Source organism: Phallusia mammillata, chromosome 5 (genome assembly GCF_965637545.1).
Source record: "Phallusia mammillata chromosome 5, kaPhaMamm4.hap1.1, whole genome shotgun sequence".
Classification (NCBI taxonomy): Eukaryota; Metazoa; Chordata; class Ascidiacea; order Phlebobranchia; family Ascidiidae; genus Phallusia; species Phallusia mammillata.
The window spans coordinates 2,358,641-2,363,370 of record NC_137256.1 but is presented as its reverse complement, the minus strand read 5'-3'; positions in this window follow the sequence as shown (position 1 = coordinate 2,363,370).

Below are 4,730 nucleotides of genomic sequence, written 5' to 3'. Positions count from 1 at the left end.
TTATGCGAGTAGAACGCTTTTAATCTATTTAATTTTTGTAAGGAGCGTAGGCAAAAAAGCAATTTTGGAAAAACTTACTGCAAAAAACGGTAGCCTACCCGCTGGTATTAAGACCTGTCAATAACTAGTTTCTACCACTAAAAAAACACTAAAACGGGTTAAAATATTAGCAGCGGGCTTTAATATATTCAGGCCCATAAGTTTTGTATCATGGGATATTTCCAAATTTTAATTTGTACATCATAAAATGTATGTTTTAAAAATATTTCAGTCACACCACGGAAATGCTTTTCTGCTTAATAAACGAGGTCACGACCAGATTGTGAGACGGGCATGCGAGCGTTTTTTGCACAATGTGCTCGAAAATGTGCAGGTCGAAATGTGCGCACATTTTTCGAAAATGTGCAGGTGACAAAATGTGCAGGTCAAAATGTGCAGGTGCCAAAATGTGCAGGTCAAAATGTGCGCACATTTTTCGAAAATGTGCAGGTGCCAAAATGTGCAGGTCAAAATGTGCGCACATTCTTTGAAAATGTGCAGGTGCCAAAATGTGCAGGTCAAAATGTGCGCACATTTTTTGAAAATGTGCAGGTGCCGAAATGTGCAAGTCATAATGTGCAGGTGCCAAAAATGTACAGTCGCTCAAATGAAGTATTGATATTTAACGTCAAACCATTGTTGTGGTCATAAGTTGTGCCAAAAAATATTAGTTATAAGTTATAACCTGTAAATTAAAATCGGATTTAAGAGAAACTTGTAAAAATGCATGTTGTGTTTGTTAGATATGGCAAAGCATGAAATTATCTAGCATTCAGGAAATAGGAATCACTGTTTTTCAGACTAGATATGTACACGATCGTCACCTCAATCGGTTTGACTTTATTGTTTTCAATTTAAGGCCTGTTAGCTTGTAGCCTGCCCAGCTTCTATAGATTTTACAATTAAACAATAGTATACTCATATGACAGTCCAGCTATTGTTTCCGTCACGCTTGATTAACGCTACACGCTTGTCGGATGCTTGCATTGAGTTTGGTGCTTTAAGAGCAAGCAAACGACAAAGCTGGGCTTGTATGGTCGGATTTATGCATCTACCCTGTATAATATTACTACGTGGTTGTGATTGTGCTGTTGGAGAGTACTTAATGTATGTTTTATCTTTTTAGTACTTCTTTAAACGCTTTGAAGTGGTTTACCTAACAGATTAAAGGGTGCATAAAGTTTATTACTAATTGATTTAAAGTCTGGTAAAAATAGAACTTTCCTAACTGGCTGTATCTTTGAACTGATGTTCAACGACTTCGGCCTCGACCAGGAACTCTGGACAGACGAAAGGTCAAGCTTGAACAAAGACCATATTTGTTTCTAAAGTTACTCATTTTAAACTGTCAACAAAGGGTAAATTTTGTGAAGCAAAAATTAAGTTTATTTGAAGAAAAATTCAAGGCACCAAAACAATTGCTAGACATCATAACCACCAAGGAAACTGGTGCAGAAAACACAAGTCAAATTGCTATGATAAGTAACAAAGAGTTAGACACAACAGAGTATTTATGAGGATATGTTTTTTCAAGGCAAAAAATAAGTTTACGGAAATAAGCAAAATTGTCAGCATGTTGTCAACCATGCGACCGCAGGGCCAGCTGATTTCTTTAGTGGAGCCAAAGTCTGGAGGTCTCACTTATCCTTTTATGAGTTACTGCAACTTTTACAAAGTGTGTAAATGCCTGACAGGATGTTTACGGCCAGCCAACAAGCTAAATTTTTACTGATTGCAAAAGTTACACTGATCCTCACAGAGTTTCCAAAAAAGACATATGTGAAATTCTAGAAGTTGCTGGACTACCATATGAGTATACTGTTATTAAACTCAAAACCAAGTCAAAGAGCCAGCTGTCCAGTGATTTTTATTCAATGAAACAAATGAATTATTAGAAAGTTTTCCATCCTTTGGGTTATACTGCACAATTGACAAAAGGACTATATATGTGTCTTTGGAAGAAACTCAAATGACAACATTCAAAAAGAAAAGGACAACCACACAGTTACCCAACTTAATGTTTGACATTTTTTATTTGTTTGAGGCTCATTTACATGACATAACTTGGTATATGGGTAATTAATTAGGTTAGTTTTGAAACCCACACAAATAGTTGATGTGATGCCCTAATTTTAAGTTTGCTAAAACATTCATGTTATTGCTTCTGACTTGCTATTGTGTGGACCAGATAGGCTAAAAAGACCTACTGTAGGAATATCATAATACACCAAAATATCATTAGATGCTTTTGCAAAATTTGTAAATGTTTCCTGACTAATATACAGAAACTAGATGATTGCCATTATGAACGAAAAAGGTGTATGTTTCATGTGGGATTGCAAATAAATAAACAAACTAAATCTGGCGTGAACAATTAGAGAGATAAAGAGACTGAAACAGCCAGAAAGAATATTAGGATAGGGAAAATATTTTTTTGAGACCGCTGTGGGCATTCTGTATTATATTTTTGGTAAAAAATATGTACAATGGTAACAAAACGGGTTTAGAAAAGGATAATACTGAGATGTCATGAAAAAAATGATGGAGGTGCAATGCAAAAGTATAAGTTCTCACCATTTACATAGGCATCAGTTATTTACCACTGCATTTGTTTGAAACCACATTGTATTTTCAGTTATTTTTGCCCTGAAGGGTCATATTCTGTTCAGTTAAAAAACTTAATCCACTGCATTTAACAAGAAAAATAACATACCTATATAAGTTAATTGATTTGCACAGAACACTATTTAAAATAAAAATGCAGGGAAAGATATATAATAATTATGTAATTGGGACAAAAAATTGTTTGTGTGAAAGGGACAGAAAGACTTTTTTATTATGAAAGGGAGAAATTTTGGCACCTGCACATTTTGACCTGCACATTTTAACCTACACATTTTGACCTGCACATTTTGACCTGCACATTTTAGCACCTGCACATTTTGGCACCTGCACATTTTGACCTGCACATTTTCGAAAAATGTGCGCACATTTTAACCTGCACATTTTGGCACCTGCACATTTTGACCTGCACATTTTGGCACCTGCACATTTTCGAAAAATGTGCGCACATTTCGACCTGCACATTTTGGCGCACATTGTGCAAATTCTTGCCGTAAGCCCTGTTGCAGATTGTAGGCTCCTGAGCAGCGATTTTTTACTTAACTTTGGATACTGGATATTGAAACAAGATTTGGATATTGGAAAGCCTAATAGAACATACATTTTGTTGCGAATCTTAAACTGTATTTGCGCCACTTATCCGAAAATAGCAGGCTAAAGTTGTTTGAGTTTGACAACCCTGCGTTTGGGAATCTTTAACTGACTTCTTGTAGTTAGCAAACAAGTAGCGGTAGGCTACACACCAGTAGGAAGCCCAGGACTTTACACAAAATGATGTTTATTTAATCTTGAGAGGAGCCTTTTGCAACAGCAACTATGCACATTGTGAATATTAGTAGAATAGTGTTTACCTCACCATCTGATGGCATTTGCACACATACACATGCAGTTAAAATTACCCGTCAAAGTTGATTCGGTCGCCTATCAAGCGTATCGTCAGCAAGCGTGAGACGCAGGCATGCGTGAAGCGCGCCACACTCTTGGACATTTGAACAACATTTTACGCCAGAACGAGCTCTTGTAAAAGCAAGTCCCCACTTACGTTTGCTTTCACTTTGTCTCGGTGAAAACGCACTTGGTTAGCAAGTTAGCCGATTATTTGATCAGTTACATGAAGCTGTATGATCACTGCATGAAAGTTCTGCATTATCTTGTTTTCAAGCTACGAAAAAAACTGAAACCTAATGCGATTAATGAGGATTTGTTGGTTGAACTATATCCAGTTTTATGCCGACTTCGTCAAGCTGGAAATTTGAAAAACTTTTGGACAATGACTGGTTTGAAAAGATGATTAAAAGAGACATTTTGTAGAAAATAATTTGTATGCCCTGAATGTAAGGGACTGCGAAAGCTTTGTCGCTTTGCAGTTTAATAAAAACATTTACCGATATTATGTTTTCAATTAGTTGCGTGTCTCTTATTATGACATCACAGACGAATCAATTAAAAGCAAAACTGGCACTGTCCGAGGCAAAAAAGTTATATTATTTGAAATTTTCAAACAGACTGAAACTAAACAGGTTTAATAGCAATAGTAAGTGAAATTTTTTGCAGAAACAATTTATACGCGAATAAATGATTGTTAACTTTTTTGTTTTAGTAACTGTATCTGTATGTCATTAGAATTAGATGCTATATATTTTTGTTTCTGTTGTTAAATAGTTATATAATTGTAACCAGCCAGATAACACCTCTGCGCTGTTTCTGGAATGCTAGGGGCGTTTTTGTTCAGCGATAGAAAAGCGTTGCCCTGTTGATTGCTTACAGCCTTTGCAGTAAAGCAGGCAGTTGACATTTTAGGTTTTAATTGCACAGTTTGTTATAATGGTGCTCTAAATACTGGCAGTGAGAATAAGAATGTTGGCAGTTACACTGTGCACTGTGGGTTAAACAGGAATGAAGCTAATCGGTTAAAATGACAATGTCTACTGCAAGGATTTACAGCTATGAGTTTGACACAAATTAAGCACAGTAATTTTACACCCGTGTAGAGAAACACTGCAATTGTAAATCTGAGTGGAAAAGTGCACAATATAAAAATAACGGTTTGAAATTTAATCTGTAGCTGT